General features: G+C 41.8%; 1 long non-coding RNA gene across 1 annotated transcript in view; it reads right to left on the bottom strand.

Moving 5' to 3' along the window:
- Positions 1-6,214: 6,214 nt before the first annotated feature.
- The window catches only part of LOC108963308 (uncharacterized), a 63,523-nt gene continuing 54,630 nt past the window's right edge, over positions 6,215-15,107 (bottom strand). Inside the window, exon 4 of the long non-coding RNA XR_007778527.1 lies at positions 6,215-10,011. This is a non-coding gene — a long non-coding RNA (uncharacterized LOC108963308). The remainder of the gene's footprint in view (positions 10,012-15,107) is intronic.

Genomic DNA, 15,107 nt, shown 5'->3' with positions numbered 1-15,107 from the left:
TGATGTGTCAAATACATTCACATATTAACAAATAAATTTGGCTAGGATTGCAGATATTTGTTTCTATAGTGTATTGCAGCAGTTGTATTTTGGTAAGTTGCTATTCTTTTTCTTCCCTTCCTTGGTTTTTAGACATAAATAGAAATGGGTTGTCCTTTATCCATCTATTGAGAAATTCAGTTTGCACCTGCCTCCAGGTGCTAAATTGTCCTTTTCCAGCAAGTTCAGCTTAGCTAACCTGGGAGATGGACTTAGTGAGTTTCTTACTCTAATAACTCAGTCCAAACTCAGAGCCACATAAAAAATACCAGTCTGGAATCCTGAGTCTGGCAGTGACTGAATCCTTCTTGAGAGAGGCTCAGGGAAAAGGGGACAAGATCTCTCCCCAAAAGAAGAAAGTTTCTTTAGGGACCAGCTGCTGATTTTTGGATTTTGTTCAGAGAACTAATCAAATTGGATCTTCAAAACTGAAAGGCAGCTATTCATGTGGATTCAAGAGACAAGCTGTTGCCAATCTAACAAAATTACTTCCATTTTTCTATTCAGGGTGGAAAAAAAACCAAAATAAAGCTGAAGTGACCAGTTTGAAACAGTGTGAGCATTTTTTTCCTGTGACTTCTACTCTGTGTGGGTAGGAGGGAAGAATTAATGAGGTAATTCTGTCAGAATTTTTTGATTGGGTGATCTGCCAATTAACCAATTCTTTTTCTACAGATCGATTATATTCTAAATAAGCTGTGGTGACTGAAAACATACCCCAGCTTCTTGTGAAACCCTGGAATAATCCTTGCAAGAAATGTGTCCTTGCACCAAACTGCCTAATGAACTTGATGGTGTTTGATAGCCACATGCCAAATGGAGATAAATATTTGATAGTTATGGATCAGTTATCCAATCCATTCTAGAGTAATGGATCTGGGCTCTGCTCAGCTGGAGCTTTTATGCTGCTGATTGTCCTTTTGGGACTTACAGGAACATGGAAACACTTGAGGTCAGTGGAAAATTTTCAGTATCGGGGGAAAGATTAGATTTATGGTGGAAACACAAGTCTATTCATGTTTGGAAAAGTGAGTACAAGTCTATTCATGGTTTTAAGTGAGAAGTGTCATTTTTATGACCAAAACAATGCACAAAAGTGCATTAATTGTCCTGAGCTTTACACTGTTTTTTCCTTTTTTTCTCCAAAGGAGTTGAAATGCATTATGTTGAACCTGTTAACTTTGGATTTTTTTGTGTGGTGGTATCACTCTGTGTAAGCACAGCACTGAAAAAAAAAAAAAAAAAAAAGCTGTGGAATATCTAATTTAATTGAAAAAAAAGTTTTTACTCCTCTCAGTTTGGGACAGAAAACAAGTTCTTGGAAAACTGGGATTTATGGAGGCTTTTTAATCATCTCCAAGTACAAGACAGAGCTGAGGTTCCAATCCACTTTCCCCGTGGTTCCTCATTTTCCTGTCCTGGTTTGTTCCATCACCACCATCCCCTTGTCACACCCAGTGCTTCCCTCAGTGGCCTTTTTGTCAGCTCTGCCAAGGACAGAATTTGAACTGTCAAGCCTTCCTCAGCAGACTTTGTTTACTAGATAGTACTTTTTTTTTACTTAGTTTACTAGATAGTTCTTTTCCCCCCTGAATTTTGCAGATTTTAAGACACAGTAGTTCTAACACTCCTTGTATTTGGCTGGCAGTTTTTAAGTGAGGGCTTGTAGCAATAAACTTTGTTTTCTTAGAATACCAATATGGACGTGCAATTTATAGAAAATTAGTCCAGTGGAATAAATGTTAGAGTTTATTGAGAATGTTGTTATATCATGCCCACCTCAAGTTTTTACCCAAGAATTATTACAGTTCTGGAAGAGCATTTCTCTAAATGTGTTTCCATGAAATAACTTGAAAAAAAAAAATTGCAGTGACACGGTAGGAAATTAGAGTTGCCTCTTGTAAATAATCTTGACCTGAAGTAATATGAAAAGCAGGAAGCTGAAGTTTTCTTGTGTGTGGGATTAGTTTCCAGCCAGATTAGGGAGCACATCTATCAGGCTGATTACACAGCCCACAAGCACTTTCAGCAGCTCCAGCTGCCAGAGGAGTGCAGGGATAGTCCCTTCGACCAAAAGTGCAGATTTTTATCTTCTTACACAGATTGTAAATCCCTACCTTAAGAAATGGTTTGTTAACATGCAGATGGGCTCAGGATGGCTCAGCTGCTTCCTTGCACTTTAAAGAGAAAAACAAGGCTCCAGAAACTTTGCTTTAAATGGAGTTGTGTAGGGAGTGATCCATCATTTTGTGAGTAAACTTCCTTCTGATTAAATTTGGGTGTTTTGGAGCAGTATGCCCTGTAAACAGATCTTGTTCCTTACCAAAGTCAAAGGCTTCTTCTTCATGAAGTCTGCTACACTGCTGTGTTCCTACTGCATCAGTTTTCCCCAGTTTTTAGCTTCAGATTAAAACTTCCAGACAGATGTCTAGACTTGTAAGATACTGGAATTAGAGGTGTTGGTGTCGCACAGTGAGCTGAAATGTGCTGGATTCAACTGAGATTTTGTTTTCAAGCTTCCTTTTTTTTTTTTTTTCCCCTAAAATAATTACACCTCAAGATCTAGTCTGTTGTTCCAGATTCCTCACTTGCATTTCAGCTGATTTTTCAGGTTCCTTTTGGAGGATGTATCTGCCAGGGCATAGGGAGGGAGGTGACAAGATGCTGGTGATAGTGGCACCACTCCAAGAGCTGTCTCTTTCCTGGTTGGTAAATGTTCAGGATCAGTTTTGAAAAGTGCACTGGTTTCTGTTCCTCTTTCCTGAGGAAAGCACTGCTTAGGCTGGACTGGCACAGAGTTCTTTTGGCTCAGCTCTTTTCACTGCTTGGCATTTCATCGTGCCAAGGCATGCTCCAGGCTCAGCATTCATTTGCTGCACTGCATAACTGAGCTGATAAAGGTACTGAGCACTTGCTCCATCAGGCAGGGGCAGGACTGTGTGCTGATTGCTGAGTGGCTGATAAAAAAAAAAAGTTTAAATGGAGAGATTATGTGCCTTTGTTTCTCAGGGCCTTATTTCTTGTTCCCTGTGTAATGAACTTGTCTCATTTCAATGTGTGAAACGCTGTCTTGTCCTGTTGGATGTCAGTCTGTTTTTCACTCGGATTACTGCAAAGACATTTTTTAAATGTTTAGCTTACAACAGGTAATTGATCTTTCTTTAGTAATACTGTTTGTATTCTCCAAGCCCTTTGAGAAAAGGTGTATCATGAGTCTTGAGTGGATGATAAAGCAGTGATAATGAATAGTTTGCTTTTATGGACCTAATTGAGAAATAAATTTTGGCCTCTGACATCCAGTAGACTTTACCCTGTAGTAGTCGCAGTCCAAGATGATTTATTTTTTCCTTGCTTGAGATAGACTTTTGGTGAAAAGTATCCTGTGGACCATGTACATGTACAATCTGTGTTGCCATCAGCTGCCATCCTCCTCATCCAGCAAGTCACACTTGAGGGAGCTCATTTGAGATAATAACCAATGCAGAGAATCCCCAGCCTGTGCTCAGCTTGGAGCTTGAACACAGTAATTACACACATTTTTAGCCTCTAGCGAGCATTTACACTAGGAAGGGAACAGATCAGAGCTGAGGGAGCAGGCAGATCGAAACTGAGCATCCTTCTTAGGTAAAATACTTTTAAATTTTTCATATTGCAGGAATGATCATTTAGGTGAATGTTTGAGCATTGATAGTTTGCACACTTGGGAGAGGTGTGTGGCTCAGGGCTGTGCAGGAAGGTGGGGATGCCATGTGCTTTTCCTTCCCCCAAAAAATACCAGCCCAGAATTTCCCTGGGAGCCTGTGCAAATTACATATCCCCAGAGAAATAAGTGACTGCTGTGTGGAGGGATGGGGATTTCAACAAAGCATTAGTAGCTTATTAAAAATCTCCTCTGCAGAGGAGAGAAATGTTATGTTTCAGTGAGGTTTTTAGGTTGTTGGCTGCCGCAGTACTTCTTGTTCTTACCCTGAAAGTCCAAAGAAAATGATGCTGAGTTGTGGCAGTGTAGCCCAGTTTTTTAAGGATGCCCTGCTTAAGGGAATATTCATAGGGCTTAATAATGTATTATTCAGCTTTAAGGTTTATTTGTGGAGATTTGAATTTAAGAAATGGCATTGTTATGCAAGAACTGGAGCAGCTAAAAGGAAAGGAGATTAATATGCTCAGATTTGGAAGGGGAAGCTGGGGTTGGAGGATTATGTTAGCTCAGGCACTGATTTTCATATTTAACTATGAAACTTTCTCCTAAACTTATTTTTCTTCAGAGCTGAACTGGGATTCAGGATCAAAAATATGTTACTGATGCAAAGAAGCTGAAGATGTTTCTGATCTTTGTGCAGAACTTTTCCCACTGATTCAGGAGATCTGGGCATGCTTCACTGTAGGCATTTCTTTCCAGGGACTCATTAAAATGAATGCACAAGTAGCATCAGATCATTTTTATTCAACTATGTTATTAACAAAATGGAAAGTTGAAGTGATTAAGCCATGAAACTGTAACTATCCCTTGGGAACAGCTCAACAATTGTGCTTCAGAATGTTTCCTATTTGAATTCAGTGCTTACTTCAACAGAGGAGAGAGGCAGCAGTAGAGAGATGAGCCTGTGTGTCTACAGATCGACAGACTGGCATTTGCAGAGGAGTTTACATTGTGTCATGTTGAAAATGGAGAATTTAACATCAGATTTTTTTATCAAGTTGGTGTATATTTTATATATTTCATTTTGTCGTCATGTACAGTAACTGTAAGTCATAAAAAAGTAGAAAATTTCAAAGTTCTGTAAGGTGTCATGCCATAAATTCTGTCACAAGATACCATTCAAAATTCCGATATAAAAAATTTGGTATCTCACATATCGCTTTCTCATACTACTGAGAGCTGCTACAGCATTGCAGCTTTGATGTTATGTTGGTTTTTCATGGGGAGAGAAAATCTCTTTGAACAGAGGAATGAGTTATAAAGGAGTGAGATTAGAGAAAATTAATCTATAGCAATGAAGTAACTTAAGATCCTCAGGGAATGCATACCTTGTACTGTTAAGGAAAAATAAATTAAATCTCTGCAGTTTCAAAAAGGAAAATAAAGATTGTCAATAACTTAATGAAGTATCTAATAAAAAGTTGATATTGAAAGCTGCTGACCTTAAGGGCATCTGAAAGAGTAATTTGTCCATGTAATCTTTCTCTCCTGTCTATAGGAAGACCTGGGGCTCTTCAGGCATAGCTTATGTCCTGTGTGTACCTTCTAAGGTCATGTGTCCATGCTGTAGCTTTCAGGACAATAAATGTGCATTGGGAACCTTATTTCCCACTGCAGCTGGGCTGAGAGAGGGGATTCTGGCATGCTCAGCTGGGCAGGTCCTAGGGGGCTGGAAGTACCATGGCCTTTGTCATTTATCCAGCAGCACCTCCGCAGCCTCCAAACAGCCGAGCTGTCAAGCTGAGCATTTGTGTGTGGTCTGCAGGCAAAATGAATGAGAAAGTTGTTCTAAAACTTTTAGTGCCTGAGGAGAGGAGTGAGTGTGAAAAATAATGTTCCCAAGTGCAGAAATCCCTGCTGGGCATTGTGCAGGCTGGGCAGAGGCAAGGTGAGATACTCTGGTCCATAATTCCATCCATTCTCAGTAAGTGTGCATGGTGTGTGCATTTCTTCACTGCTTGTACCACAAAATACCTGGTGTTTATGGCCCGCCACTGTGTGAAGAAATGCCTCACAGGGCTGTGTTGCCTTAGAATTTTAAATTAAAAACTTTATAATGGGATGTGCAAATAAAGTTTATTGAGGACTGAGACTTTGAGGGAGAAACCTCAGAACTTTGGGAGATACTGATTTAGAGAATTGTAGATAATATTTGCCTGTACAAATACAAATATTTAGTGTTAACAGAGATAATCTCTCACTTGCAGGTGGCAAATCCTTAAAATCTGTGACCAGAAACAAATGGAGAAAGGCAGCAAATCTTAGTAACCCAGTCTTTTTTTTTTTTTTTTTAAGGCATTTCTGGGCTAAACCTTTGGTAACTGTCATTCCAGGGAAAGCAACAATAATTTTCACTTGTTCAAACTTCACTGCCATTAAAGAATAGTTCTTGGTTTTCTGCTGTTCCTCCTTTAGAAGTGTTTGTTGCTTTTGGCAGGTGAGGGCACGAGAAAGCTCAGGATGGTTTGGTTATTTTGGAGGAGCTGGAGCTGTTTGAAAAGATAGGAATTTCTGTTTAGAATGGAAAACTGATCCTAATGGTCTCTTTGGAGACAGAATGGTCTTTCTGGATATTAGAAAAGCACTTTTCTGTGGAAGAAAGGTATGTTGGGACTGAAATATGGCACCACTGAACATGTGTCCAGATAAATTACACCAGTTACTGGTTTTAATTTTGATTAAAAGTAACCTTAGAGATGTCTTCCTGTTCTCAACAGCAGTGTTATTCTGGCAGTTCTTGCTTTTCTTGCAGTATTTGTACTTCACCCCCTGTTCACCCTCACTCTGTGCTCACCTGGTGGGGTGTGGCAGGGTGAGTGCTGCCAGTGAGCACTCAGGAATTCTGTCAGGAGACTGGCCCCAGTCACCCTGCAGATCATCCAGAGCTGGAGCTTTTCCTTTGGGAACAGGAATAATGTTTATTTAGCCACAACTGCCTGGGTCAGGGAGTGTTATTTATAGGCTGAGGCATTGTTGTGTCGGTCTGATGAGTTGATACATACAAATTTTTATTTTGATGTATTTAAGTTTTTATATATAATGAACTTGATGTGACTTCATGAAAGCCAGGAGGCAAAACTGTATTTGTTAATATGCCATCTTTTTATTTTCCTTCCATGAACATATGCTGCTAATGTTTCATTTTCAGCATGTCCCAGATCATGCACTGAAATAATAATTTTGCCCTATCAGATCACCTTTTGTCAAAGATGGGTTTTTTTTACTAACCTGGAATTAGTTGTTCTGAGTTTAATTAGGTTTAAGCATTAAGGATATACTCTAATTGTGAAAGAAAGTTTGAAAAGATACCACCTTTTCCTTCATCTTTGTGTCCTGTTTCAAAAGAATAAGCACTATGAAACCTCAGTAAAAACTCTCTTTACAGGAAAATAACCATTATTCTTTTGATAATTTCTATCTGCACTCTTTATGGAATATATAGTTACTTTGTTATTCCTTGTCTCTATTAATTCCTGGTTCTTCTGTTCTATTTTAAGTGCTGTTTTTTCTCCTTGTAGTCCCAAAATGTCACCAAGCAGTTGAACAGTCCCTGTGCTGTGGCCCACCCTGGGGTGGCTGTTGGTGTGGAAAGGCAGAGCTTTAGGAAAGAACAAGTGTCACACACGCTTGGCTTTGGCAAGGCAGCCCAGGGCTCTGCTTCACTGCTTGCCATAGAAGCTGCTGTGAGTAAAGGGGCTTTGCTAAAAAGGAAATGGTAATTAGGGAAATAGCATGTTCCTTAATTGCTGCCATTTCAGAATGATCGACAGTAAAATGGGGCTTTGTGTCCTGGCTTTTGAAGGAATGGGATAGGATGGGCTCTAAGAAGCACATCTGGGTTTTAAGTGCTTTTAGCCTATAGCATGGAGCAGTTCTGCATGTTGATTTTGTAGCTGGAAGGGAGAGTTCACTGGGCATGTGGAGAGGGAAGGGAAGGTACAGCAGCTCATACACAATGTCTGGAAAAAATCCCTGGAAAAAAACCCCATGATCCCTGTAAATGGAGTCAGAAACAAGGTGGAGCACCTAAAGCTTCCCAGCTCCTGTTCCTACACCTGCTTAGCAGGGTCAGGGAAGAACACAGGGCCTCCTCCTTTCCCACAGAGCATGACTGGGTGTTCCAGCCAGCTCCTCCAGCATTTAGATTATCTCCTTTAGGAGGACTTCAAAGCAGGCACAGGAATATGGTAACTGAGTGTGGGATCTGATAGAAGAGGAGATGTAAGTGGAGAGCTTCCCTCTGGAGGCAAACCCTCATGGCTGCTGGGTGTTTGTGCAGAGACAAAAACAATTTTATAGCAGTAAGGTGTGTGTTTGTAGCAGGAGACACCACGAAAACCAAGCAATTTGTGTTAGGGTTGTTTTTGTCGGTTTTCATAAACTGCAGCCCAAACTGCATCATCATAATCCCTTCCCAGATACTTGTACCAATCCCTGTGTAAGGAATGTCTGTGGGAATAGGGATGCCCTGCTTGGCCAGGGCAGTGTTTAGTCCCAGGACAAGACTCTGGGCTGTCTTTTCCCCCACTCCTGGTTCTGTGTGGTGCTGCCAAAGTGAGTATTTGATGTTGGATGTGAGTTCTGTCCCTGGGCACACTTGACATTTGTAGAGGGCTGGTATTTATTCTATGCAGAACCAGACTGGTTTTGTCTACTTAAAATAGCAAATTCGAAAGATTGTTTAGCATTTGGCATATTGAATAATTTTCAAACCTTTTCAATCTCATTTTCAGCAGTGCAAGTTTCTTAAGGTTCCTGATGTTGTGTCCCTAATAATACAGGCTTTTAGAGATGGATGGTACTTTGTCTGCCAGGGTATTCCACAGAAGAACATTTGGAGAGTGTTTATTGACTGATACATCCTAATGGCCTCTGAAACACTGTATCTTGGTTTGGTCTGGAAATCTGAGTAGATACCACATTCTTTTTGTTTGTCTTATGGGATAAGGTTAATGAGTCTTGTAAATTATTAAGGGCTATGCTCTCATCTTCCAGGCCTGATTTCTCTGGATAGGTGCTGTGTGCTAGAACTGCTCATTAGCAGGTGGACTGATGGCTGCCTGGATGTATTATTGATGATTTAGTGGGAATTTCCCTGTCTGGAAGAGGGTGGTAAGCCAATAGAAATGCTTTGCATTGAAAAGTGATATTTTAATATCTGACACTTAGTGCATTTGTTTCTGAAGGTGTGTTTGGCCTCATGCCATGGGTACCCAGCATGAAAAGTTGTCCTGGGAGGCAGATGGAATCCTGTCTTGCAGTTCTCTCACTGTTCTTACAGATGCACAGGGTTTTTGTTATAACTTTGGTATAATCTATTGCTTTTCCTTGTAAAAGCAATACAATTTTATTTAGCGTGTCTTCATAAATATATTGCCATTTCTACTACTGTTTTACCACTCAAAAATGGGCTGTTAAACAAAGCTAAAGCAATGAAGCAGAAAAGATTCCTAGAGTTGAGTGTGGCTACTGTGGTATCCTACCTATTATCAAAAGCAGCTTCCAAGTGTTACTGCCAGCCATCAGGGCATTATCCTGCCTGAACTCATAATCCTTGAAGTTTGAATCTGCTCTTAAAGATCTAGTGAGACAAAATTTCATTGCTGTGTATCCCATTAAGAGAATATATTACCAGTATATGTAGGATAACTTTTCTGCTAATGTACAGGTTTAAAATGTTTTAGGGACATAAATCAATACCTTAAAATGAAACCCAAAGCTCAGGATACCCATTTCCTTTAAGACATGGCTCATTCAGGAAGATTAATAACTCTTAGTGGTAGACCTCCACTTTGGCTTGTCTAAATCTGGATTGCCACAACTTCATCTTGTGACATGTCCTCCATCACTCCCACTCCCTGTGGCTCCTCGTGGTGGCACTGCCCTGGTTTCCAGCTGGGTCACATCTGGATCTCCTCTCTGTGGGATCATGCAAGCATGGGAAGGAGAAGAGGCCAGTGACAAGGGCAGGGCAGTGCCAGCCCAGATTTAGATTGATTTCAAGGGTTGTAGATCCACACCCTTATGAAGCATCACTTGTTTGGAATATATTATCTTCAAATTTCCACTGAGCCTGGAAGTTTCTAGTTGAAATGGATTTTAGATTAAGCAGAGAATTTGCAAAACAATAGGAGAGAGAAAAATGGTAGCATGAGTCATAAGCATGGGACCTTCCCCCACTGTCTGCTTAGAGCTGCTGAGATCCCGAGGATTAGCTCACACAAGAGCTGTAGTTTCCAGCATCCAATCAGCCACTATTTCATTCCAGCAAACTGAAAGACAATGGACAGAAACAGATTAGTCATCAGAATTTAGGGTTAGCATAAAACTCGGTAGTCTATGGCCACTTTTTTGGACAACACAGCTTAGATGGTGTGCTAAATAGTGATATTTATTCAGTGTTTATTGGTTTGAGGTGTTGGCAAAGTGGCTGTAAGTGCCTAATGGATGTGGGGCATTGGGGTCTGTCTCTGTATTTATCATTGCACAGCTCAGCAGTCAAATGTGTTCTGCAAAGCTGACATATTGCCATGATGTCCAAATGTCTCATTGGAGTCCCTTTAGTGCTGAACTTTAGATGAGACCATGAAGGATTTCTGCCTAGATTTATTGCTAGATCATTTCCTAACCCTAAGTAACTCCCACCTGTGGGCTGTGGGCCACAGCCTTTTTGAGAAGCAGGGAATTATGGAAATGTTTGGCTGCTGAGCTAATGGGCATTTGAGGGCTTAGAAGGGCTTCCAGGCAGCTGGCTGTCCCCATCCCCTTCCTGGGGTACTGCAGCAGTCCCTGGATGTTGGGAAACCCTTCCCTTTGCAGGGTGCTGCTGTGTAACAGCCTTGATGGGCATTCCCTGCTCCTGGAGCAAGTGCCAGGGTGGTGCTCAGCTCTGCTGGCACTCAGCCAGCGCTTTGGCATCCCTCAGAATGTTCTTGCAAACATCACAGCACATTGTCTCCAAAAATACCAAATACTCCATTCCACACCCATCCCTGGCTTCTTCTGAAGCCACTTTTTATTGTAAATTAAGGCATTTTCTTGAGCTCTGGTGTTTAACCAAGTTGGTATTTCTTTGCATGATTTCTGGAATGATACTGTTCAGTGATGGCATTATTGACAAAAGAGATATTTCTTTCTGTGCATTTGGGAGGATAATGTGGCCAAACTTGGAATTACAAAGCCTAGAAATGTTTGTGGGCATTGAGTAGTAAATCATTAGTTTGGGCAACTTTGTATGGCCCTGTTCTGAAGACTGATACCAAATAGTATATTTGCATTGGCAAAGTGAAGTGTGTTTAAATTTTCTATGGAACTTAGAATCTGTGTGACTTGTGGGATGATTAAAAGATGTCCTCTCAAGATTTAACCATTTTAGTGCTGCTACTCTGAATCTGCTTCCTACTCGTCACTGCTGAATCCCTCCCTGATCTTTAGTTTAACATCACTCTTCCCCACTCTTAATGGTTCTGTAGCTCATCTCAGGTGTAGAACAGGAAGCTAATTAAAGCAGCACTGCAGCCCAGTAAAGCTTGACTTCTGTTTTTTCCTGGTCATTCCTTTCCTCTCTGTGCTTTCTCCTGTGCTGTGCCAGCACATGTTGGTGAACCCAGCCAGGGAAGTAATTCAGCTGGGGAAGGAGAATCCTGCCAAAAAGACCAACTGCCAGCATAAACCCATGTGGTCTTGGGTGGCTGGGCTGGCATGGGAGCAAACAGCTGGGGGAGAAAAGGTAGGAGTTGTGTAAGTTTGTTCTCCTGCTGATAAAGTTATAATGGAGCCTAAAAATGAAGGTTTTGCCTAAAAATAAGTGATGTGTAAATGGGACACATACAACAAAAGAGACAACAAACACCATCAGAGTCTTTTTTTTCAGATCTCTGTGCTGATTTAGCCCAGGTCAGGTCCTTACTAAGATAAATTAGATCAAAGCATACTCATCCCAGTGATGCTGATGAGGCTCAGGCTCGGTACTTGATTGCTGAGGTTCCATGCACTGAGGTTTTTCTGATGCAGCTTTTGTGGGCCAGGTTTGCAGGGTGCAGCCTCTTTGAGGAGCACTGTAGAAGGTGGTGTTTGCACGGCAGGTGTTGGTCACTGGTGCCCTTTGTGCAGCCCCTGTGGACCAGGAGCAGCCCCTGACCCCCACCAGCAGCTTCTGTGCCCATGTGCACATTGTTCCACTGACTCAGCTTTGGGTCTGTCAGGGCAAATCAGGAAGACAAGGATTCCTCGTGGATCAGCTGTCCCACCTGGTTTTCCCTTTGTTTTTCTCCAGGCTGGAGCCAAGCTGGCAGCTCTGCAGTTGGTGTGTGTGTACCATTGGGTGGCTTGCACAGTGATCAGTCAGAGCAGAGCAGTGGGGAGAGCAGAGTCAGAGTCTCTGTAAGGACATGATCCAGTGCAGCTCTTGCTGCTCCTGGGCAGCTGCTGAGCACTCTGCCCTTGCCCTTCCTCCCCAGCCACGGTGGTGCTGCCTCCTCAGATCTCTGCAGGAGCCCAGGAGCAGAGCCTGGCAAGGGCACAGAGCTCTCTGCTGTGTGAGGAGTGGGGTGGGCACAGAAGAGGAAGCAGAGCTGACAGCCGAGGCAGGGAAAGGGCTGAATCCTGCCTTTCATCTGTCAGGACAGCCTGTGTGACTTCACTCAGTGCCACAGGTGGTGCAGATAAGGAGCATTGCCTGTGGCACCAGCGCTGTGTGTCACACCTTCACTGCTCTGTGTGTGTCAGCTCTCAGCTCAGTGAAACCCAACCCAGGCCAAGCTGCAGCACTGCCATGAGCTTCTGCATAGCTCAGAATCCAAAAAGGAAACATTCCTTTCCCTTTAGCTTGCAAACCCACACCTAAGGGCATTTTGCTAAAAGGAGAAGAACCCTGGTGCACGTAGTGGGTGTTTTTGGTGATTGGTTTTTGTGGTGAAGGGTTTTTGTGAACCTGTAGTTTAAGTGTAATTCCTGAAACTCACAGATAAGCATTTGCAATGAGCACTGAATTACAGACACCTGATGCTTTGCTTGGGTGGCTTTGTCCCAGTGCTCCAAAAGTGGTTTTTTAGGGAAGCATGTTGTGATAGCATTGGCCATCACGCTGCTCTTACCTGCCTCTCTTCCTTCACACATACAAGAAAAAATAAGCTATTTTAAGCTTGGTTATTTTCAAGCCCCGTCCCAGCCAACAGTTTTCCATTGTCTTCTATTCTGTTGGCTTCCTACAAGAGGTTCTCAAGCTGCAGTCTGCAAAAATACATTTCTCTACATCTTCTTACTGAGCAGCTGCTTTTTGGCTGTGGAGTTTGAATGTGTGTGGCAGCCTGTGAGAAGCAGCCAGTCTGCACAGGACCCTGTTAGATCACTTCAAATACAGGCTTTAGGAAGCAGTCCCATCCAGGTCATGCTCCCTCTCAGCCCTCTGGCATGGAGGTAAGTGCTGACAAGTGTGATGCTTTCATTCACAGTATCTGGTAGAGGGAAAAGCTTCAGTTCAAAATGCATATGCAGAATTTTAACTCTTTAAGTATCTCCTTCCTCAAAGATCAGGGAATAATCAGTTTGGTTCCCTTATATAAGGAAAATCACCTCAATATTTCTTAAATTCTAAAGGGAAAGAGGATTTACCTTAGTATACATTTCTAAATATTTTTACTCATTATACAGCTATTTTCACACTAGTACATGCTTTTCTGTCCATAGAAAATTTGTGTAATGCTCCAAATTGTGTGTGGAAAGAGGCCTGAGCCTAAAAGGGAATAAAGGCAATGACTCTCTGAGCCATACTTGGGCTCCCAGGATGCTAATGCCTGTGTCAGAGGAGATGAAGTGAAGGGAGACTGCATGAAACCCATCAGAGCTGTTAAACTGTAGCCGTGCTGGTGTTTTAAATAATGGTTAAAATAAATTCCTGTCGGTTAGTGCTGGACTATTTGAAATTCCCCTCGGTTTAAATAAAAAGGAAGAAGGAATTTTAACCAGCTCATTTGATAGAAAAATGACCTGCAGATGGGGTTTGAGAGAATAATAGGCAGCAGATTACAGTGGGGAAATCATGGCAGAGCATCAGACTTTGATGGGTTTATGCAGAGTGGGCAGTGGGGAGCTGGGAAGAATTCCCACTGCAAACCAGCACAGCACTCATTTTATTTCCATTGCCTATAGCTCTTCATAGCAGCATCAAGTTTATGAAGTCATATATGCTGAAAATTTTAAAATATCAGAAGTGTTACATGATATGCAGGTATCAGTGGGCTTTCTCCTGTTTCTGTGCCTATTTTCAAGAATAGTCATATGGGGAAAACCTCGTGTTTCTTCCAATCTTGACCTGCTATAATCAAGGGCAAATACCCCTTCCCTGGTTCCTAATGCCCTGAAATGTATTCAGTAAATACTGAATTTTATCAACACTTAAGATAATGTACTGAAAATGTAAACATAGATTTTTTTTTTCTTCAAACTGTCATAACTCTGCCAAATTAGAAGGATTTTCTGAAGGAGGCAAGAATCTTATACCTGCCAAAATTCAGCTCTAAAGTGAATTTCTAAGTGGGAAAGCTCTCGAGTACATACACAAAGTAGCACTGGAATATCTTTTTTTTCCTTTCCTCTGTCTTACTCTTAGGAAAATCTAAAATACACTTGGTGTAACTTAACAACAAAAAAAATTGAGATTGCTGTGGCAGACTACAACAATTTAAATATTCTCATGAATGACATGACACCTACTGGGATTTTTTGTTAAATAATGGAAGCCAACATTTTTAATGCAATTCACAGCATTTACGAGCACATTTGTGATCTGAAAAAATATACTGTAAAATTCCTGTGTGGGGTTCTGCAGCCCAGGGATGCAATAACATGGAATGTTTTGTGTGTGCCTCCTGTGAGATTTTTCCTTTTGGTTTTTTGGGTTTTTTTAGGTTTTTTTTTTAAATAAGATAGTTTTGGGTATTCAAGATGCTTACCAGAGATTAGAAGTGGGATGTTCCTCAAAAATGTTAATAGGACACTTTTTGTGGCAGCAAATAAACAATGTCCATGTCTGGGCTGACCAAACCTTTGGGGCAGATCCAGAGAGGAGCAGGGCCTGCCATGGGGGTGGTTTGCAGCAGCTTTAACCCAAGATGTTTTCCCCAAGGGGGACTGTACTTGCAGTGACCTTACCTGCCCTCAGCTGGGCTTCCCTGAGGAGTCCTTCAGTAAAGAAATGCCAGGAGCTGTTTCCTGCTGTGCCCAGTGCCCACCTCCAGGCTAAGGTGAGAAAAGCAACTTTACCTGGAACAGCATCTCCAAAGTGCTTCAGTGGGACCTGAGGGGAGCCTGACCTGGGTGCTAGATCACAGTGCTGCTCCAGTGGTTCAGGAATATTTTGTACTTTTGG

Source organism: Serinus canaria, chromosome 10, assembly GCF_022539315.1.
Source record: "Serinus canaria isolate serCan28SL12 chromosome 10, serCan2020, whole genome shotgun sequence".
Classification (NCBI taxonomy): Eukaryota; Metazoa; Chordata; class Aves; order Passeriformes; family Fringillidae; genus Serinus; species Serinus canaria.
Note: the sequence above shows the minus strand (reverse complement) of the source record. Positions and strands in the feature narration are given on the sequence as shown.